Source organism: Pelophylax lessonae (genome assembly GCF_965119305.1).
Source record: "Pelophylax lessonae genome assembly, chromosome: 8".
In the NCBI taxonomy this organism is placed as follows: Eukaryota; Metazoa; Chordata; class Amphibia; order Anura; family Ranidae; genus Pelophylax; species Pelophylax lessonae.
The window spans coordinates 79,329,946-79,353,271 of record NC_138775.1 but is presented as its reverse complement, the minus strand read 5'-3'; the positions used below and the strand labels follow the sequence as shown (position 1 = coordinate 79,353,271).

At 44.9% G+C, this 23,326-nt stretch overlaps 1 pseudogene across 1 annotated transcript; it reads left to right on the top strand.

The window, feature by feature from the left end:
• The first annotated feature begins 15,537 nt into the window (after positions 1–15,537).
• LOC309561131 (protein KHNYN-like) lies at positions 15,538–18,661 on the top strand (annotated as a pseudogene). Its single transcript has 2 exons — positions 15,538–18,278; positions 18,438–18,661. The product of its transcript is annotated as a protein KHNYN-like (transcript).
• Positions 18,662–23,326: the final 4,665 nt, after the last annotated feature.

Below are 23,326 nucleotides of genomic sequence, written 5' to 3'. Positions count from 1 at the left end.
GTCCTTTGTTCCAGCCCAACACACTCCAAAAGATCCGGGAAGTCTTCGAGGCACCGCGACCATGACAGTCCAGATCGCAGATCAAGATCTTCCCACTATAGATCCTCAGAAAGATCTAGGTCAAGATACCGTCACTCTCCTTCTCCGCCATCACATTCATCAAGGAAGAAGTGCTGGTCTTGTGGCGCGGTACCCTTACCTAGAAAACTAGTTTGCCAGGACTGTTTTCGGGACTACGCAGCCAACCGGGAGTTGGAAAACCAACAAGTGGTGGATCTGCTAAAGCAGACAATGAAGGATTCCCTTTCGGAGTTGACAACTCTAGTACCCGCTCAGACGGCTCCCTCTGCAGCTCAAGTTCCGGACAGGGATGATAGCGCTCCAGGCCCCTCGGGGCTAAACCCTTCACGCGCTGCGGCTCCATTACTGGGAGAGGCATCTTCAGGTCACCCTTCGGAAGAATCCACAGAGGAGTCGGACCCGTCAGGCTTTAACTATGCCTTAATCCCACCTTTTATTCAGGCAGTAAAAACAGCAATTGCCTGGGAGGATCCTGAAGAACCCACTCCTAAGTCGAAAACGTATTTTCCCTTCCTTAAGAGGAAACAAGTATTCTTTCCTCTTATGGGCGAGATAAGAGAAATTATCGAAGAGGAATGGAAGAAGACGGATAAAAAGTTTTCATTGGGCCGTCTTAATAAACTCTACCCTCTAGCCGAGGCTGAAGCGCAATCATTGAATTCCATGCCGGTGGTGGATGCTGCAGTCATACGACTCGCCAAAAACGTGACACTACCTATGGAAGATGCAGCTTCCTTCAAAGATCCGCTAGATCGGAAAATAGATCTGGACCTAAAAAGGAGCTACCTGGCCTTGGGCGCAGCCTGTAAACCGGCTATTGCCCTTACATCTGTCTCCAATGCCATCAGGGCATGGACGGAAAATGTCGAGACAGCGCTACGCCAAAATGTCCCTAGAGAAGACATTGTCAAGGTACTGGAGGAACTGAAAATATCGTCCGATTTCAACGGAGAGGCCGCTATTGATACCATACGCTGTTCCGCACAATCAATGCTCCACACAGTAATGGCCAAAAGGGCCCTCTGGCTAAAACCATGGACAGCTGACCTTGCGTCCAAACAGAGTTGGTGCAAGATTCCGTTCGACGGCAAATCCCTCTTCGGAGAAAAGATGGACAAGGCAATTTCCAGGGTAACTGGAGGCAAGTCTGGTCTCCTGCCCCAAGACAGGAAAGTCAAAAGGACAGGAATCTATTCGTCTAGATTCCGGCCCTCAAATTCCAGGGATTATAGGCAAGCCAGACAGAACAGGGATAACAGAAGACCCTGGAGAGGCACCCAGGCCTCTTTTTTTGAACACACGCAAAACCAAGGCTTTCACCACTCCCCAGGAGGCAACGAAGCCTTTTTGACGCCAGAAGATCGCAATCCCTCCCAGTCGGAGCCAGGCTACAGGCCTTTTTCCCAATTTGGGCTTCGCGTTGTCAGGACCCCTGGGTTCTGTCAACAATCCATCTAGGTCACCGGTGGGTGTTTGCTCATCCTCCTCCTCATGCATCGTTTCAGGAGTCAAGAATACCAGCCTCGCCATCAAAAGCATTGGCACTATCCCAATTCCTGACAGATCTTCAGCTTCAAGGTGCAGCCATACCGGTTCCATTGGCGGAGCATTACACCGGTTTCTATTCTCCACTCTTCTTAGTGCAAAAAAGGACAGGAGGTTGGAGACCGGTGATAGACCTCAAGAGGCTCAACCGATATATAGAGCTCGAGAGCTTCAAAATGGAATCCTTGCAAACTATAATCCAGGTCATTCAACCAGGAGATTGGTTGATATCTCTCGATCTACAAGATGCTTACCTGCACATCCCAATCTTCCCAACTTATCAGAGATTTCTGAGGTTCGCCGTAGGCGAGATACACCTTCAGTTCAAGGCCCTTCCATTCGGGCTCTGCACGTCTCCGCGAGTGTTCACCAAGACCTTGATAACTGTCCTAGCCCCCCTCAGGGAGAGAGGGTTGAGAGTGTACCACTATCTGGACGACATTCTCCTGTTGGCAAGCAATCCAGATCAACTCAGATCCCACAGGGAAATTCTCCTTTAGACTTTGCAGGAGTTCGGCTGGCTCATAAATTTTCAAAAAAGCAACTTGTCCCCGACACAAAAGATGGTTTACCTGGGAGCCATGTTCAACACCCAAGTGGGGACAGTGTCCTTACCCAGCCAGAAGATGGATATTATCACACGGAGGATGTTCACTATAATTCGGAGTACTCTGACGGCCTCTCAGTGTCTGAGTCTAGTCGGCATAATGTCCTCTTGTATTCCCATGGTGCCATGGTCCCACTGGCACCTGAGGTTCTTCCAAACAGGTTTTCTGTCACAATGGAGGAAACAACACCTCTCCCAGAAAATCCGAGTGACCGCCTTAATGCGCAGAAGCTTGTTTTGGTGGACGAAGAAGGAAAATCTTGCCAACCCCCGTCACCTAGGCTCATTCAACTGGACCATCTTTATGTCCGATGCGAGTGGGCACGGATGGGGCGCCCATTGCGGGGAGGTCAAGCTTCAGGGAAGATGGTCCCACTCAACCAAAGGAGTGGTATCCAACGTGCTGGAACTAAGAGCGGCATTTCTAGCTCTGATTTCCTTGGCACCCCTCCTCCAAGGCCACAGAGTCCTCCTGTGATTAGACAACAAGTCAGCAGTGGCATACCTGCTGAGACAAGGAGGTACTCGCAGCAGGACCCTCCTCCGGGAGGTCGAACCCATTATGCTGTGGGCAGAAAGGAACCTACGAGATCTCAGGGCCGTTTACATTCCAGGCCGGCTGAACACAGTGGCAGACGCTTTATCCAGGAGGTTCGCAGACAACAACGAGTGGTCGCTACATCCACAAGTTTTTCTCCAAATTACCAACCTCTGGTACCCTCCTCAAGTGGACATGTTTGCCACTCCGGACAACTCGAAACTCCCCAGGTTCTACTCTCGCCGGAAGCAGTCGATGCCCTGACATGACCATGGAATTTCTCGACAGCTTATGCCTTTCCTCCCCGCCCACTGATTCTGAAGTTTCTCCGGAGACTTCTTACAGAATCAGTACAAGTCCTGGCAATACTCCCTTTCTGGCCGAAGAGACCGTGGTTCCCTCTAGCCATCCATCTCAGTGTGGAACCCCCCATCAGGATTCCACATTTTCCCAACCTACTGTTCCAGCAGGGACTGTATCATCCGAACCCGCAGAGATTAGATCTGCTGGTTTGGAAACTGAAAGGCAAAGGTTTCAGGCCTTAGGATGTACTCCTGAAGTCATCTCAACACTTTTGAAGGCCAGGAAGCCCTCTACCAACGCGGTCTATTCAAAAGTGTGGAACAAATTCCTAGCGTTTGCCGCGGGGCAGGACTTCAACCCCGTCCTCCCCTCTACTTCTCAAGTTTTAGCCTTCTTACAGACAGGATTGGACTTAGGATTGGGACTAAGCTCCCTCAAAGTACAGGTAGCAGCAATCTCGGCTGCGACCAACAAGAGATGGGCCGAAGATCCTCTAGTGGTTACCTTTTTAAGAGGAGTGTTGAAAATTCCTCCTCCCGTTAGACGTTCTTTTCCACAGTGGGATCTTTCCCTGGTCTTGGAAGTTCTTTGTAACCCCCCATTTTCTCCAGTGGAACAGGCCTCTCTTTGGAACTTGTCATTGCAAACTGCCTTCCTCTTGGCCATCACCTCCGGCAGACGAGTCTCCGAGCTACATGCCCTAGGAATAAGTGAGGATCACATCACCTTTTTTCCGGACAGGGTCGAACTTCGCCCTAGGCAGGGGTTCATCCCCAAGGTCTCCTCCTCTTCTCATCTTCTAGAACCTTGGGCCCTTCCGGTTTTCCAAAACACAGATGCAACTAGCACGACCTAGACATCTCTAGAGTTCTTCGAGCCTATCTGGAAATCACAAGCTCATTCAGACAGTCTGACAGTCTGTTTGTCATCTCCTTTGGGAAAAACAGGGGCAAAGAGTCCACCAAGAGGACTCTATCATCATGGATCATCAAGCTCATCCAGAAAACCTATAAAGTCAAGGGGCTATCTCCACCTTCACAAGTAAGAGCTCATTCTACTAGGGCAGTCTCGGCTTCCTGGGCGGCAAGGGCCAACGTTTCTTTAGAGACAGTTTGCAGGGCCGCCTCATGGTCATCACGTCATACATTCTTCAAACATTATCGTATCGACCCAGGGTCGCTTACAACTGTGGAGTTCGGCAGAAGGACTATTCAGTCGGCCATGTCTTTGTCCAATTAAAGATTTGCATATTTAGCATTACCCACCCATTTGTCTTGCTAGTTATTTATCACTAGTATGCTGCCATGGAGGCACCAGGAAAACGGAAAATTGTTTCATACTTACCGTAATTTTCCTTTCCTGGTGCCTATCCATGGCAGCATATGCCCCCACCCCTGGTATTCTATATGACAGAGAATGATGGGACAGGGGGCTGGGCCTTTCTTTTATGCTACTCACTAGTCCTGAGGGAGGAGTAGAGGCGGGGCTCTATCACTAGTATGCTGCCATGGATAGGCACCAGGAAAGGAAAATTACGGTAAGTATGAAACAATTTTCCGTTTTATTGTCTATAAATATAAAAAAAAATAATAATACTGTGACAATTATAAAGAAAGTGTAGAATTAAGTGTGACGGATCTTTGTACCCCAGCTGGGCACATCCGCCGAATCTGTGTCTCCTGTCCTCCAAACGCACCCACAGCCTGCAGAGAAGTCATATCCAGCCCTTAACCCCTCAATCACGAGACAATCCACACAGGTGTTGAGGGTTAACCATGCAGAGCTTAAACTCTTTATTACATTCCAAGACAACAGTTTTACATACAGTTAGGGAAACTCCCCTTAGCCTTTCCACAGAAGGGGGGGAAGGGAACCAACCAATGAGAACTGAACATTTGTACATTTGAAACATGCAGTCTTAATACACACCCCCTGCGGAGAGATGTCTCCAACTCAGACCATTGTCTGCCATGAATCCACACACTTAGACACAGAAACAGGAGGGGGGGGGGATGGGTTGTAACATTACATTACATTAACTCAATGCCATGAGTCAGTTGTTCAGAGGATGAATAAAGGGAAAATAAAATGCAATGTCCCAAACTCATAAGAAAATGACACAAAGGGGTTTACAATCCAGGGACAGGGTGATCCGTCACCCATAGTGACGGCTAGTACCGTCACATCTCTTCCCCCCCAAAGGTAGACTAATCCAGGTACTAGACCTCCAACTGGTCTGTGCCTGAATTAGTCGGGTAACAAATCCCAAAAAGAGTCAATGTCTGTTTGCCTGGATAATTCGTCTGCGTTGCTTCCCAGGGCAGTAGTGGATGGTAAAGTCAAAAGGCTGCAGCGCCAAACTCCAGTAGCTTCTGGCCCATAGTCTGTCGGTAGGAGGCTTGCGCACAGTCCCCTCCAAAACACACAGTGACAGTGGGTTCTGTCACATTTCTCCCCTTTTAAAAACAGGCTAACGAGGTTCCTGACCCTCAACTGGTCTGGACCTGCGTTAGTCACAAACTTCCACCCCAGGCAACCAGGAAAAGTAAAAGAACGACTCTGGCGCTGGGGAGCAACACCGCACATAGGGTCTCCCATGAATAAAAACAGCCGCTGCAGAGTGGGAACAGCTGTCTGCACTCCTCTGATCCAGGGCAGGGTTGCAGATATTGGGGGGAGCTGAATAATTCTCTGCCCTGATGCCAGCGCTTCCGCTGGTAGGGAATGTAGGCTGGTAGGGCTATGCATTTGGGGAGAAAAAGGTACTTGCTTTTCTCCTGGTGTAGTTACGAGCCGCTGAGAAGGTATCTTGCAGGGACTGTCTCCCGGATTCTTCATCTCTGGTTCTGATGCTGGGCAGAGACCATCAGCGCTCTGTCCTGTAGCCAGCGCTTCTGCTGGGGGGATGAACATTGGGGTAGTGTCCAATTGCTGGGGAGGGAGAATTGCTTCCTCTACTCCCGGTGGGGATATCTGCTGTTGGGAAAACAGCTCACGCAGATCCTCTCTCAGAATCTCCGGATCCAACTCTTTTTCTGATGCTGGGCAGATGCCAGGGGCACTCTGCCCTGTAGCCAGCACTTCTGCTGGGGCGTGAAACACTGGGGTAGTGTCCAAGTGCTGGGGAAACGGCTCACTGAGGTCACCCCTCGGACTCCCTGGATCTACCTCTGAGGGTGGGCAGAGGCCAGCGGCACTCTGCCCCGTAGCCAGCGCTTCTGCTGGGGGGATAACCACTGGGGTAGTGTCCAAGTGCTGGGGAAACGGCTCACTGAGGTCACCCCTCGGACTCCCTGGATCTACCTCTGAGGGTGGGCAGAGGCCAGCGGCACTCTGCCCCGTAGCCAGCGCTTCTGCTGGGGGGATAAACACTGGGGTAGTGTCCAATTGTTGGGGAGGGAGAATTGCTTCCTCTACTCCCGGTGGGGGTATCTGCTGTTGGGAAAACAGCTCACGCAGATCCTCTCTCAGACTCTCCGGATCCAACTCTTTTTCTGATGCTGGGCAGATGCCAGGGGCACTCTGCCCTGTAGCCAATGCTTCTGCTGGGGAACCAGATGAGATACTCTGGACTTGCTGCTGATCACCATTTCCCAGCCTTCCAGCGCCTGTCTCAACTCCCCCTTCTGAGACCTTCATGCTATTAGCTTGTCTCGCTGCCTGGTGGACCTCCGGTGCGTTCCGGCATTCTAGCGCTCGCAGTGCCCTCTGTATCATCGCTGCTTCTTCCATTGCAGTTAGTACGGGAAAACGCAGGGTCACCCCTGGCCCCATTTGCTTCTCATCTTCGTGACTGTCTGCTATTTCTCTCGGACAGTCCCAGGCAACGGGAGCCATGCCAGGCTGCTGATCACCGTCAAACAGCCGCTTGTAGGCAATCTCGAGCTCCCATTCCTGCTCAACCAGGAACTCCAATTCCTCCAGGTCACACGCCTCGTCGGGGAGGTCCAGCACCTCATCTCGGAAATCCAGAATGTGTTCCAGCCCCCACTCCTCATCGCTCCCAAAGTCTGGGTCTCCGTACATTTTTTGATGGAGCAGCCCCACGCCGCCATAGCCAACGCCTTCTGTTGGGCTGCCATCTGCTGTACCTGGCCACAGTTGAGCCGCGAACCACCGGAGGGCTCTGTAGCTGGCGTTCAGCCTCATTTCCTCCTGGACCAATCTTCCGAGCTCCGTCTTCCCTTCATCTCGTGGTCGTTCCCTCAGGAACACCTCTCGCGCACGGTACTGCTTCCGGTACATCTCTGTGGAGGAGGGAAGGATCTTCCCCTGATGGTGCCGCTCGTGGCTTAGCGCCTCATGCCAGAGTTGCCGGCGGATCACATCCTCCCAGCCGAGCCTGGTGTGCTCTGTCGCTGGTCCCCGATGTTGCTTCCGCATGCCTTGCAGCCTCCTCCCGAACTCCGCTCTCATGCTGGCTGGTCCCCGTATCACTCCTCGGCAGCTGCCCAGATCTTGAATCCTGGTGGTGGTTTGGATGTCCTGGACTGCAGGAGACATCCCACCGCTGCCAACCAATGTGACGGATCTTTGTACCCCAGCTGGGCACATCCGCCGAATCTGTGTCTCCTGTCCTCCAAACGCACCCACAGCCTGCAGAGAAGTCATATCCAGCCCTTAACCCCTCAATCACGAGACAATCCACACAGGTGTTGAGGGTTAACCATGCAGAGCTTAAACTCTTTATTACATTCCAAGACAACAGTTTTACATACAGTTAGGGAAACTCCCCTTAGCCTTTCCACAGAAGGGGGGGAAGGGAACCAACCAATGAGAACTGAACATTTGTACATTTGAAACATGCAGTCTTAATACACACCCCCTGCGGAGAGATGTCTCCAACTCAGACCATTGTCTGCCATGAATCCACACACTTAGACACAGAAACAGGAGGGGGGGGGGGGGGGGATGGGTTGTAACATTACATTACATTAACTCAATGCCATGAGTCAGTTGTTCAGAGGATGAATAAAGGGAAAATAAAATGCAATGTCCCAAACTCATAAGAAAATGACACAAAGGGGTTTACAATCCAGGGACAGGGTGATCCGTCACCCATAGTGACGGCTAGTACATTAAGTAACTACAAAAACGTGAATAAGTTACTAAGATTACCAGTGTAAAACATTATGCTTTAGCTAAAAATTTGAAGATTGTGGTATAGCCTAATTCTTCTATGTAAGAAACGGGGGGAGGGGGTTCACCGGATCAAAACCACATTGTTGAAGGGAGATTACATGGTAAGTAAACTGGTTAGTTTGGATTTTCTTGTTTTTAGTGAGCCTTGAACTCTTTGCTCCTCCCAAAATCTTTCTGATTTAGGTCACGTCTCTGCACTTTCTGTTTGTCAGATTACTGTGCTCTCTCCAGTCATTCTCACTCTTGCCCCCATCAGTGCTGCCCACCAGTGCCCATCATTGCCATCTATCAGTGCCGCCCACTAGTGCCCATTAGTGCCCAGTGCCGATCAGTTCCACCTATCAGTGCCCATCAGTGCCACCTATCAGTGCCCATCAGTGCCGCCTATCAGTGTCCATCAGTGCCGTCTATCAGTGCCAATCAATGCCACCTATCGTGCCCAGCAGTGCCGCCTATCAGTGCCCACCAATGCTGCATATCAGTGCTACCTATCAGTGCCACATATTAGTCCCACCCCATCAGTGCCACCCCATCAGTGCCTACTCATCAGTGCCTGTCAGTGCGGCCTCATCAGTGCTCATCAGTGCAGGAAAAAACGTATCTATTTACAAAATTGTATAACATAAACAAAAAAACTTTTTTCTTTTTTCAAACTTTTCGGTCTTTTTTTATTTGTTTAGCAAAAAAGAAAAAACCTTGCGGTGATCAAATACCACCAAAGGAAAGCTCTATTTGTGGGGAAAAATTACATAAATTTGGTTTAGGTATAGTGTTGTATGACCGCGCAATTGTCATTAAAAATGCAACAGCGCTAAAAGCAGGCCTGGGCAGGAAGAGGGTGTAACTGCACTGTATTGAAGTTGAATCTGACAATAACATAATCAAACCAATGAACACCGCAGCTTTAGAACTGCAGTAGCATCTGCAGGCTGAAGGCTTATTTTGTCAGTGAAGCCTCCAGCCTGCATGTGATTAATGTGTCATAGATGATATAGTGATGGTGTTATTTGAACCACTTTGACTGGTTCATGATCATTAGTAGGGACCAGTGTGGTCAGTGGCAGAACCAGAAAGTATTAGTGAGAAACTCTGAGTGTGTGTGTGTGTGTGGGGGGGGGGGGGGGGGGGGTGTCGGTTAAAAAGGAAAACATAACGAACAGGGAATAACAGAATAATCTAGTCTTATAGCTATAATGACAGCTAAATAATGTCATAAATTATGTTTTTTGAAGATAAATACCACATGATATATCATACAGTTGTTGCAATACATATGGTTACAAAGAAGTACAAAGAGAAAAAAAAAATATTTTACATTAAAGGATAACAGGGGGAAAAAAATAGCAAATAAAAAAAATATATATATTATAGCCTATGCAATTGTGAAAGTCATATTGTACTTAAATGTTATTAAAAATGACCTTTCCTTTTCAATCTGCAGTGGCTGTAATTTTCTAAAAATGCAAAGCAATATGGCTACCTTGAGTTATTCTGTACACAGAATGTATACTGACCACACCCCAGAAACATAATTTCCTGCTTGCGTAATTGGCTCCCCAATTTTCCCAGAAGTCTGCCTAAGATACAAGTCAGATTTCAGGCATCCCCTGCAACACAAATGTCATTTTTGGTGAGATAATCCCAATAGGAACATGTCTAAAGGGATGCAGGCCCTGCAGATTTCCTCATTAGTGCTCTGCAGCTGCACAACTGATTGATAATTAGAAAACCACTCCCATTCGACCCACTATGCAAAGAGGCACAGAGGAACAAAGAGTGATTTCTTCAGAATAACAAAAGGTAGGTATCTGCAACAAGGGTTTGGTATAATCCTTGCACTTTACATAGATCACCCAGAGGGGAATGTTTTTTTTCTCAACAAAAATTGAATTAAACTTTAACCACTTAAGCCCCGGAAGATTTTACCCCCTTCCTGACCAGGGCCTTTTTTGCGATTCGGCACTGCGTGACTTTAATGGACAATTGCGCGGTCGTGCGACGCTGTACCTAAACAAATTTGACGTCCTTTTTTTCCCACAAACAGAGCTTTCTTTTGGTGGTATTTGATCACCTGTGCGATTTTTTGATCATGCGCTATAAACAAAAAAAGAGCGTCAATTTTGCAAAAATAATATTTTTCACATTTTTTTATATGAAATTCCCCAAAAAAATTTAAAAATCAAAATTTTTTAACATTTTAGGCTACATATGTTTTCTGCTACATATGTTTGGTAAAAAAAATCGCAAAAAGCTTATTCTGATTGGTTTGCGCAAAAGTTATTGCGTTTACTAACTAAGGGAAAGATTTTTGTCATTTTTGTTGTTTTTTTTAACGCGTAATGGCGGCGATCTGCGATTTTTTTTGCGGGACTGCGACATTGCGGCGTACACTGGTAGTGAAGGGGTTAACTTTATTTGAGAGGGAGGGGTTATGTGTGTCCCTAGGGGCGTGATTCTAACTGTGATTGGCTGTGGCTTGAGGTGTAGGAACAATGATCAACGGTCCTACATAGTAGAACCGTATGATCACTGTTCCTACACAGGGAAGAATGACAGGCGGCTTGTTTACACTAGCCGCCTGCCTTTCTCCCGTTGTCACGGACGATCGTGAGTGAGCGGCGGACATCGGGTCCGCCGCTCATACGCGCGGGGGGGGTCCACCTCCGGCGGCGCGCGCTCTCTCCCCAGAGCCTCACAGGCTAGTGACGTACCGGTACGTCACTTTGCCTGTGAGGGGCTGACCGCCGCAGTATATGTACTTGCGGCTGTCGGCAAGTGGTTAATAAAACTGGATTGTACAAAATTTGGTGCAGCTCTGCACAGAAACTAATCAGGCTCTGTATTTTTTTTTTTGTCAAGGCTTAATTGAACAAGTTGAAGTTAAAGGCTGATTGGCTACCATGCACAGCTGCAGCAGAATTTTCTCTCCATGTTTAGTAAATCAACCCTATGGTGTTATATATGTTTTTAAAAAATAATCTTAGTACAATAAACTTGATTTACTCTTTAAAACATTGGTTTTGTGGTTTCACTTTCTGTATGCCGTTAAAAAGTCCATTGCTACTACAAATTTTGATCTGTGCACTACTAATGAGCATGGCTAAATCTACGGGGTATTTAATTAACATAATGAGCATGGTAAAATATAGGGACAGAAATACATCAATCGTAGGAGACACAAAAGTTGTGCAGTACAAAATCCATATATACAGAATAAGAACAAGGACTGAGAGTTACACCCAGCATACAGAAAGAGAAGTGTGTACTTTCCATGCAAACTGAATGAGAAGAGGTATTGAGAATTACACCCAGCATACAGAACAAATATTTTGTTTTGAATGCCGCTTTATGCGTTGGCATACCTCCTAAAATGCAGTCTGTCTGCACAGTATGGTCACCTTCTGACTTGGCACCATCAACAGGCAGCTTAGCTGTTCCATAGAACACACAGTAATAAGAAGTTGAATCCAATGCAATTTTACTTTAGCACTTCGCAGTACGGAACAGGGGCATATCTACAGGGGTCGCATGGGTCACAATTGAGACACTAAGCTGCAGGGGGCCCATTTGATCCCTGGATAGGAGGAGTGGTGACCGCAGCTGCATATCAAGGAATCAATCTCTCCATCTTCCTCCTGCAGCCACTAAATGCCTGTGGGAGGAAGAGTGCATTCAGTGGCTGCAGGAGCATGGGCGTCCGCTGAAATTTTTCCGGGGGGGGGGGGCCATCATTTTAAGGTCAGACATGTCCCACCCCTTTATGACCATGTTGAAAAGGGGCGGGGCTTAGTCATTATCACATAAAGCACAGTCATTCAAGGGTTTTTATTTTTAAAGGGGGAAAATAAGCGGATCTTTACCAGTATTCAGAGGGCCGATCGCCGCTCACGTGCCCCGCCACCTCTCTCCTCCTCTCAGCCTCTCCTCCCGACTGACGTCAGCTGGGAATCCTTGGCCCCACCCACTGCAGGCAGCTGTCAGACAGGGAGAGGAGAGAGCTGGCGGGTCATGTGAACGGCGATCAGCGCTCAGAAAACTGGTAAAGAATGGCTTCTTTTTTTAAAACGCATACACAGACACAGGGGCATGGGCACACAGGATTATTAAACAGACCAGGCAGGATAGTATAAAGTGGCTTAACAACCACTTTAAAGGGGAAGTTGAGATTCCGGGGGGGGGGGGCACTTGTCCCCCCATGCGGACGCCCATGGTGGGCAGGTTATATAGGGAAGGTAAGCAGCATGAAGATGAGTGGCACCTTATATGAAGGCAGGATGAAGGGGGTGAACTGGGTAATATAGGTGAAGTGGGGGGGGGGTGAAGTTGAGTGGGCAGCTTATGTAGAGGTAGGAAAAAGATGGGATGGGGGACTGTATAAGGGAGGTGGCAGGGTAAAGGGGGGACAGGTTGAGTAGGGGCAGGATAAAGATACATGGTCAGCCTGAAGGTGGGTGGGTGGGCAGTCTATATAAAGGAGGTGGAAATGGTGAAGATGGATGGTCAGGTTGTGTAGAGGCAGGATGGAGGCGGATAGGCACACTACAGTATATAGGGGAAGGAAGACAAGATGAAGTCAGGAAGACAGGTTTTGTAGGGGCAGCATGGAGGTGGATGGATATTCTATAAATGGGAGTTGGGCAGAAATGGAAAGGGTATGCAGGGGCAGAATATAGTTGGGTGTTAAGGCTATATAAGGGAAGTGGGCAGGGTGAAAATGGGTGGCAATGTTGCGCAGAGACAGAAAGAAGACAGTGAACAGGATATGTGGGTGGGAAGTCTATATAGTATTGGGTAGGCAGGCAGAATGAGATGGAGGTAGGATGGAGGTAGGTAGGCCCTGGTGTTTTTCCATCGAGTTTAGAGGGAAGGGCTCTGGCTGGGGGTCAGGGGGACCCTTCATGGTTTCTTGCACCGGGACCCTGAAGTTTCTAGTTTTGTCACTGGTACAGAGGATATTTTCTCAGTCTTTTGAAGTTAGAAGACAATGACTTTCCTAAGCTTTGTCTCTGCAAAGGGAACATGGAAGAAAGAGTGAGGGTCTAGCAAGGACTAAAGTAACTAGCGCTAAATAGGAGGGGAGAACAGAGGAATACCAAATCTTACAAATAAAACTGTCACTAGATGTCAGCATACATCAAACAAATGCAATTTGATACAATTCACAACAACACAGAAACTGTGACATCTGTACTCAATGCTAATAATCCTACAAACATTTTGGGAATCTGGCACCATCATGGTCTAACTAACTGGAGTCTGGGTGGTTAATGAAATATTTACTGCCCTTAATTTCTTTCCACACAACATTTCAGTCCCCTTTAAATTGCATTTTCCAATGTGATAAACACTGAAATATCTTGACACCTTTATGCCGTGTCCTTTTTATGTATTTTTCTTAGATCTGAGATGACCCATTCTATTGGTAAGGCCTGTGTATTGGGGGAATATTAGAACATTTCCATTATTTCTTTTTTGCTAAACAATGATTTTTTTGGGTCAGCAAATGATAGCGTCTGTGGCCAACTGTGATAGAGAGAATTAGAAAGGACACTTCTGGCAGAGGCTGAAAATTACCGTGCGTGTCAGGACCCATTCATTTGTAATTACAGGATGTAAATCACGCTAGACATCTCTTCTCAGGTACAATTTCACATTGCATCCCGTGTACATAAAATACAAAATACAGAAGAAACATAGACCTAAATACAAGTACATTTAGGAGGATTTATTTAAAATAAATTAAAAAAAAAAAAGGTATGAAAAAAACTGTAGGGGCAGAGGCTAGTAAAAGGAATGATAACATTTTGTATGTTTTCTTAATGTATTATAAGGACTAAAACAAATATTTTCAAATGTATTTTCAAGTCCGGTGACTTTAAGTGTCGGTTCACACTACAAGTCGCGGTCCATTCTGTGCTACGGAACCGTTCTAATAGGAGCGACTCAAGTGGCTCTGACTTAGAAAATAGTTCCTGTACTACTTCGGGGCGACATCGGAGCGAGTTGTATTGACTTCCATTATGTGAAGTTTGTGCAAGTCGTGCCGAAGTCACGGTGCACGCGACTTCACAGGTCGCCCCTGAAGTTGTGCCGCGGTAGTGTGAACCGGCACTTATTGAAAAATGTAATAGCAGATTTAAATACACTAACGAATCAAAGCTGAACTCCAGATCACACTTTATAATCAGTTACAGCAGTTTTTTTTTTTTTTTCATTTTAACCGCTTTACAACCGCCCGCTGCAGGCCACTCCTGGGCAAACCGACGTAGCAATATGTCATATAGTTCATATTCCTATCGCACACCTTCCTGGTTTGTAGGCTCGTGTATGTTGGGTGCTGAAGCGATCACCAGTTGGCAACTGGATTAGTTACAAGTAAATACATATTCGCCAGCACACCAATAGCACTATTTTTGATGTGATCGTAACTTCAATAAAGTTTTGGACTGCTTTTGCAAGAGCCTTGGTGTGCTGGCGAATATGTATTTACTTGTAGCAATATGTCAGTCGCACTCAGGAAGCCAGGGGGCGAGCGTGCACCGCTAGCGGCCCACTCCTGCCCCCACTCAGCAGCGGGGAAGCCGATGTACGGGGCAGGCGGCTCCAATTGCCGCCTGACACCCGCTTTCGTTCCCCGCTGAGTGAGAAGGACGGGCAGCTGTTGTAAACACTGCCGACCGTTCTTCTCCCTGGAATGATCATAGAGCCCATGTGATCCTTCTATATAGGATCACATGTCTCTATGGTCATTTCACAAGCCATGCCCCCCCACAGTTAGAATCACGCCCCTAGGTACACATTTAACCCCTTGATCACCCACTGTGTTAACCCCTTCCATGCCAGTGTCATTATTATAGTTACAGAGCATATTTTTAGCACTGATTACTGTAGTAATGTCACTGGTCCCCCCAAAAGTATCAAAAATGTCAGTCAGGGGTTCGATCTGTCCGCCGCAATGTCGCAGTCCCGCAAAAAATTGCAAGTGAGCAAAATGTGGAATTCTTCGTAGTCTGACGCTCACAGAAACTTCCCATCAGTCATCAGGAAGGGTGAGAGAGTGTCTATTTACAGATAGATATTTTATTTTGTAAGATATCTTTAGTAAGAAATGTTATTTCTAGTGCAGAAGGCAGACATGCTGTAGCCACAGAATAGCTAGTCCTAATTGCAGCCTGTTAAAGGAGAACAGCTTAGGTCGGTGATATTTAGAAGGAGCCAAGAAAAAAAAACTGAGCACCCAGGTCACCTTTAAAGGACAGCCTTGTGATCCTGAGTATGATATCTGTCACATGTCAGGGACGTGTTCAGGTATTGCTAAGGTAAGACAGGCACAAACACATTCATGGGGCGGGGATAAAAGCAAGGCCTGAACTCTTACAGAATGAGGAAGAAGATGAAAGAAGGCACAGAATATTGTTTCACTTCAGAAAACACAAACAGGTTCAGCCTGTCTCTTATAATTATCTGAGAAGGAGGGGGAAGTATGCGGAGACAGGTGAGCTGAGCAACGCTGCGTGCAAAACAGTCTGGCCCCAAGAGCTAGCAATCTGCTACTGACATTTCAGAGGAGAACACCTCTATATCCTCTCATTGCAAAGTCTTTCATATTAAGGACAAGCTATTCTACCTAAAATGCTGATGGCAGTGGGCGAATATGAGGCTGCGCAAGATGATGAGAGCGTGGATGAGTTTTCTGTGCCGCAGGGATCAGATAAAGCACTGCGAAGGCGGCAAGCTTGCATTGAAAGACTGTTTGGAGTCACCCTGAACATACTTGGAATTCTTATGCAGGATCCCTTACCTCTGCAAGCCACGAGACACCAGCAAATATGGGTTCAGCTAAAAGGAGACAGAAGGAGCATCGTCAAAGCTAAGGATTATATTAAAGGACTATGCACCCCAGAGTTAACTGAGGACTTCAACTACCCTCGTGAGATGCACTGCATCTTTGTTGGGGCGGAGGGTCTCTTACTTGACTGCCAAATTAGAGCTTCTTCAGCATGCATCAAACCTCAAAGTCATGGACTAATTAAAATCTCTGGCTTGGCTGAGGGAGTAGTAATGGCCCAAAATCGAATTCATGCATGTTTAGATGTTTGTAACACCAAGCCTGAAGACCAAGAGACCTCTATTAAAAGGAATTTTAAGGCTCTGGTAGAAGAACACAATGACCTACAAGCACTGGATCTTCTTATTCTTCCAACTTCCACCAAGGAACAGTTACTAGCTCTTGTAGAGGAGGACAAAGAGAGTAGATAGAAACAATCCACAAGCCACCAGAGGGAATGTTATGCAATGAGAAAGCTTCCTCCCCTTCCTGCAGTAATGGAATATCCAAATCAGAGATTTGGCAAACCTGTAATATCACAGCTAGTATATGTAACCAAGACTAGGCCTGTTAAAGGAGTTTTGCGTGAGAGGGTTTCTGAACCTCGTGAACCAGTTAGGAACAATCTATGGGATCTAAGAAAACAGCCAGAACCACTTGGTGTACAGTAAAGACCAGTGATGTAGTTAGATGAATGTGAGTCTTCAGGTTCTTATCTGAATGAAGGAATTAAATTGAATCAAAGTATGGAACCGCTAGTAAAAGATGATGAAGAATTCCAGCAAATATCTGGACTACTGGATACTATTATGAGGTGGGATAACGGAGAATCAGGCTCTCATCACAATTTTTCTTTAGCAACACAAAAAGAGTTTAACATACTTTTAAACTTTTTCAAGACAATTGGTTATCTGGAATCCATTGTGCTTAAGGTGTTGTCAGAAAATGGCATCCAGGAGCCTTCTCAGATTCTGGACAAAGTTAAATTGGAACAATGTAGTCATAACCATATAGACAATAGCCAAGTACAAAGGCCTTCTACGCTAAAAGGTATGTCACATGCTCTTTCTAGTAATGATGATGATGACTACCTTTTAGAAGTGATGAAATCAGCTGCCAAAAATTGTGGCTATTCACCCAGTGAAATTGTGGACATCGGAGATGGTTCTGTGGCTGGATTACTAAGGAAACTCAATGAAAAAAAAGATTTTGAAGAATATATTATTCAAAGTGTGCCCCAAAGAAAAGGACACGAAGAGAATGATTTACAAATTCTGAAAAAACTTGTTCTAGCAAGGCCTGAGATAAACACTGTTAACCCAACTATGGGAATGGGTGATCTACTGAAAAACACACCAATGGGTAATAATCACCCCGTTGAGGATATCTTTCATGGTAGCCTTGAGCCAGAAAATATGGGCATAGAACATCCCAAAGATGCAACTGGTAAGGAAGAATGCAATGCACCTATTGTGACTGAAGCGCAGCGATTTAATGAAGCAATGCAGACTCCTTTCCACCTTAACCTAAGAAATGAAAAAAGGAAATGACCAACTGAGACATATCATTATAGATGGAAGTAATGTGGCCATGATACATGGCCTTCATCGTTTTTTCTCTTACCGTGGCATTGCATTGGCTGTAAAGTACTTTTGGGACAGAGGACATCGCAATATCACTGTCTTTGTCCCCCAGTGGAGGATGAAGAAGGACAGTAAAGCTAAAGAGCAACAATTCCTGACAGAGCTAAATGATCTAGGTCTTCTATCTTTCACCCCCTCGAGGACTGTGGAAGGCAAAAGAATAACATCTTACGATGACAGGTTCATGCTGCAGCTGGCCAAGAAGACAGATGGTGTCATAGTCACAAATGATCTGTTACGGGACATATTTGCAGAATCTCAAGCTTGGCAAAATATAATAAAAAACAGAGTGCTGCAGTTCACCTTTGTTGGTGACATATTTATGGTACCAGATGACCCCTTGGGGAGAAACGGGCCACCACTGGACCAGTTCCTGACCAAGAACTCGCTACCCAAAATCGAGACAAAAGGTCACTCGTTTGCTGGTAGAAAATCTCCTCACTCTTCCCAAAGTCCACCAAGGCCATCAGCTCAGACAGAGGTCCTCAACCTCAGAGACAGAAAGCCAGGTGGGCATAAGGGCAAAGATAAGCCAGAGCTACGCTCCAACAGAGAGACTGAGAGACTTTCACACAACGTCAGTTGTCATCTGTTTTTCGTCAGTTATTATCCGTTTTTCGTCAGTTGTTATCCGTCTTTCATCCGTTGTCATCCGTTTTTACATAGAGATGCATTGATGTCCGTTTTTCATCCGTCAACGGATGGATGAAAAAACGGACAAACGGACAGCGTGTGTGAAAGGGGCCTAAGGAATGAACTTCTAAGTATCTTTCCCCAACAAGATACCAAAGTGGACTTTGTCCTTCACAGGGAGCCATGTCTTAATGATCTCAACAAGCTCTCCGACCTCATGATTAACCTCAAGTTTTGATCTGTTTGAAGCTGCAAAAGAGAAAAACACATGTATTATCAGAGACTGCATAAACCACAGGCTGGTGTCTATGCATATTGTTCATGAAATGTTGAACAAAAACTCTATTTTAGAGTATTTAATATTTAAACACAATTATTTACAGATTTGTTTGTTTTTTATATTTTTAGGATGTATGTATATGTTGCATTATTTGAATATGAGTTGTGTAAGACCCCATTCACACTAGCGCGACTTGTCAGGCGACTTGGTTGCCTGACAAGTCGCGGTGGGTCGCTCGCCATTGAATAGTACAGGACCCGTTCTAATAGGAGCGACACAAGTCGCTCCGACTTAGAAAAAGGGTCCTGTACTACTTTGGGGCGACCTGGAGGCGACTTGCATTGACTTCAATTATATGAAGTCCGTGCAAGTCGCGCCGAGGTCGCCCCACCAAGTCGTGTCGCCGCAGTCTGAACGGGGTCTAAATGCTTTGTGTTGATAAAATGCAATCCCTTTTATTGCTACTTGGCTTTTCCACTGCTTTAATTGTAATATAGCATTTATGAAATGACAGGCTAAAACTGATTTTTTTTTTTAATTGCAAGCAACAGTAAAACTTCTAGTCTGTACGAAGTCAACTTGCAACATTCTGTGAGGGAAATATTATTATACAGGATTTATATAGCACCAACAGTTTGCGCAGCGCTTTACAATGTGAGGGAAGACAATAGAGTTACAATACAATTCAAAACAGGAGGAACTAGAGGGCCCTGCTCGTTAGAGCTTACAATATAGAAATATATGCATGAGGATCTTTACTGGTCATTGTTCATACAAACAGTCCAGCAAGAAGACAGCTGTATTAAGGCCCCTTTCACACATACAGTCCGTTCAGTTCATCAGTTCAGTCACGTCAAATGTATCAGTTTTTCATCCGTTTTCATCCGTTTTTCGTCAGTTGTCATCCGTTTTTCGTCAGTTGTTATCCGTTTTTCATCCGTTTTTCATCCGTTGTCGTCCGTTTTTCATCCGTTGTCATCCGTTGTCATCCGTTGACATCAGTTTTTCATCCGTTGTCATCCGTTTTTCGTCCAATCCGTTTTTTTGACGGATGAAAAATAGGGCATTCATCCATTCAAAAAAAAGGACATTGACGGAAGTGGATGAAAATGGATGTTAACTGACAAACGGACAGCATGTGTGAAAGGGGCCTTAAAGTAGGGTTCCACTTTAATTCTTTGACAGCATTCTGCTGTTTGAGTATAGCTGCGGAGGCTATATATGTTGAGCACTGCTAATTTATAATGTTTTAAAGGTTCTAGTTTACCACCATAAATTGTATGCATGTAAATGCATGTATTTTCCTACTGGCTTATTGAATTCAGAATAAAAATATATTTAAAAAAAAAAAAAAATCACAGATTTCCGGCTAGTAAAAAAAAAACAATAAAAATGACATGAATCTTTCCCGTAGTTAGTAGGCGCAAACCAATCAAAATACACTTATTGCGATTTTTTTTTTTTTTTACCAAAAATATGTAGAAGAAAACAAGTTGGCCTAAAATGTTAAAAACATTTTGATTTTTAAATTTTTTTTGGGAATGTTATATAGCAGAAAGTAAAAAATATTGTTTTTTTTTTCAGAATTGTCGCTGGTTGAAAAATCAACTTGGATATATTCAGCCAGCCCATACATGGATTAGCACTGTTTACATTTTTCACAGAACTTCTTTGAAATATCACAGGTGTGCTATCAGGTTTATCAGTTACCATTGCAAAATCTATTGGAATGCCCATCACAATTTAATGCCTTAACGAGATTCATTTACCTTTACGTGGTCTACAGAGTCTCTCTCTTATCTGGAAATCCATTTTACCCCATATATAAAATCTTTGTTTTCCAAAAACAATTTCCCACTAATGTTGAAATTAGGATGGATGCTTAAATCATGGAAATCCTACCATATCCCTTTTTTAGGCAGAATCACAGCCATTAAAATGACGATACTCCAAAAATGGTTGTATTTATTTAGAGCACTCCCATCAGAAAAACAAAATGAAATGTGACTAAATTCCAATTGGAAATCCATATGTTTGTTTGGTCAGAATCTCATCCCCGCTTTTCTAAAACAGTTTTATATTAATCACAACAGAGGGGGATTTGGCCTACCAGACTTCTGGTTTTATTATTTAGCCGCAAGTCTGTCACAAAGCTTAATGGAACGTTCATAATGATAAACCACTGATCCCATGGGTCAGATTTGAGAGGGTCTCCATCTTTCCACACTCCCTCTCGGGACTTTTATGGTATAATAGTGTTCCACAAAACATTCTTGCCACTCGGAACCAATTGCTATTCCAATCCTACTAACTCTGGAGATTATCTAAACAGAAATATGGTTTGATCTCTGACACTCCTCCACAAGCTTCCTTCTTAGGTGATCCCAAATTCTCTCCTGGAGTGCATGGTGTTGTGGAGTTTTCTTGGTGTCCTATGCGTGTTAAAAACAATTTTTTTTTTTTTTTTTTTGGCTGTTGTAAACAAGGCCTAACACGCTGCAAAACACATTATAAACATGATGGAAACACATCGCAAATGTGCTGCAAAGGCACGCCAGCACATTTATTGTGCTTTAAAATAGACTTGAATGGAAGGAGTTGAGGTGCTGCAACTGTTTCCTAACTCCATGTGAAGCTTCCAGGGCAGCAATGCAATGCAAAAATGTTGTATTTTGATAATGTGAACAGCACTTTGCTATCTATATTATGAATCCCATGCTGCTTTACTAGGAGTTTGAGGAGAGTTAAAAACGTGCATCAAATTCCTGCTCTTAATGCCAGTGTCAACAGGGCCAAAGTAATTTGGCAATATAGAATTTCGGATGAGAGCACTGTGGTATTATTTGACTCTTGGAAAATCAGCCAATTCATTTTGCATTAATACTTATAATTAAATAATGGTGGGTATTTCTGCACTAATCAAAATACATTAGTGTACATATACTGTTTATAAAATAAAGCTGCTGCACAAAGGAATCATAGAAAAACCCAAACAGATAAAAATCAAAAAATGTGCTGCGCTACAATACAGTGAATGTGAAATCACCAAAAGAAATATTATAATCGAACTTGTGTTTGCAAAGGGAAAAACTAAAAATAATCAGTAATCCATAATATTTTTAAATATAAAAGATCATTTGTGCATATATAAAATTAGAACAATAATCCTGTGTAACACAAACCATTCAGTGCACAATCAAAAAGGAAAAAAAAGGACAAAAGGATGTTTAAATCCCAATTAGATCCCAATAAAGTCCATATAATAGAGCACAGAGGTAGTTTCAAGGAGATCAACCACAAAGTCCCAGAAAGTGCATCCACACAACTCCTTGTGAAGATAGGGAAGACACCGGTGTGCAGATCACCCAAAATAACCAAATGGCTGCTTACCAGAGGGAGCTGGTCTCTCAAACTAATGAGTGGACCAAAATAGGCTTGTGTGTAATACCAAGAGTGGCCACAGGATGTCTCCTTATAGACTCAATAGCGATATCCACATAACAGGGAAAAGAATGTAAAGCAGGGACATAGCGTAACTCCGAATTAAAATCGTTTATTTTTCTTAAAAGGCAGATAAAAACACTCACATTTTAGTTGTAATGTCAAAGCACATAGCGGTTAGAAGATACCTCGCTAGGGGCGAACGAACATCTCCTGCGGTATCGATGTCTGTGGTAGCCGGCTGTTGGGGGCGTGGTCACGTCACGTCTGACTCACCCGACCGGTTTCGTCATACGCTGATGACGTCCCTGCTTTACATTCTTTTTCCTGTTATGTGGATATCGCTATTGAGTCTATAAGGAGACATCCTGTGGCCACTCTTGGTATTACACACAAGCCTATTTTGGTCCACTCATTAGTTTGAGAGACCAACTCCCTCTGGTAAGCAGACATTTGATTATTTTGGGTCATCTGCACACCAGTGTCTTCCCTATCTTCACAAGGAGTTGTGTGGATGCACTTTCTGGGACTTTGTGGTTGATCTCCTTGAAACTACCTCTGTGCTCTATTATATGGACCTTATTGGGATCTAATTGGGATTTAAACATCCTTTTGTCCTATTTTTTCCTTTTTGATTGTGCACTTAATGGTTTGTGTTACACGGGATTATTGTTCTAATTTTATATATGCACAAATGATCTTTTATATTTAAAAATATTATGGATCACTGATTATTTTTAGTTTTTCCCTTTGCAAACACAAGTTCGATTTATAATATTTCTTTTGGTGATTTCACATTCACTGTATTGTAGTGCAGCACATTTTTTGATTTTAATACTTATAATTGTTATTAAAAATGCACTACATATGAAATGGAAAAATATTGCAATAAATACAGTAAGGTATAAAAGTGAAAAAAGATGATTCCTACCTGTTGTGTTTGGTTGGATGGAAGTGGATCCATCAGAATCTCCGAATCATAAGCAGGGCCGGCGCTGCCACTAGGCAAATTAGGCAGCCACCTAGGGCGCACTGCCGCCTAGGGCACCCAGCTGCTGATTTCCCTACTCTCCCTCTCCCACCGCCACCTCAGCAGCCCATGCTGACCGATCACTGTCACTGAGTGTATAGGTGCCGCAGTGCAGTCCAGTGGCAGCACTGAAGAATCCGACGTCTCCGAGACCTGACAGTCTCCTGAGACCTGAGTCCTGACAAAATGGAGACAGCCCATGCCTCTATGATCAGTGACAGACAGGTCACATTCTGTGACCTGTCTGTCTCTCTC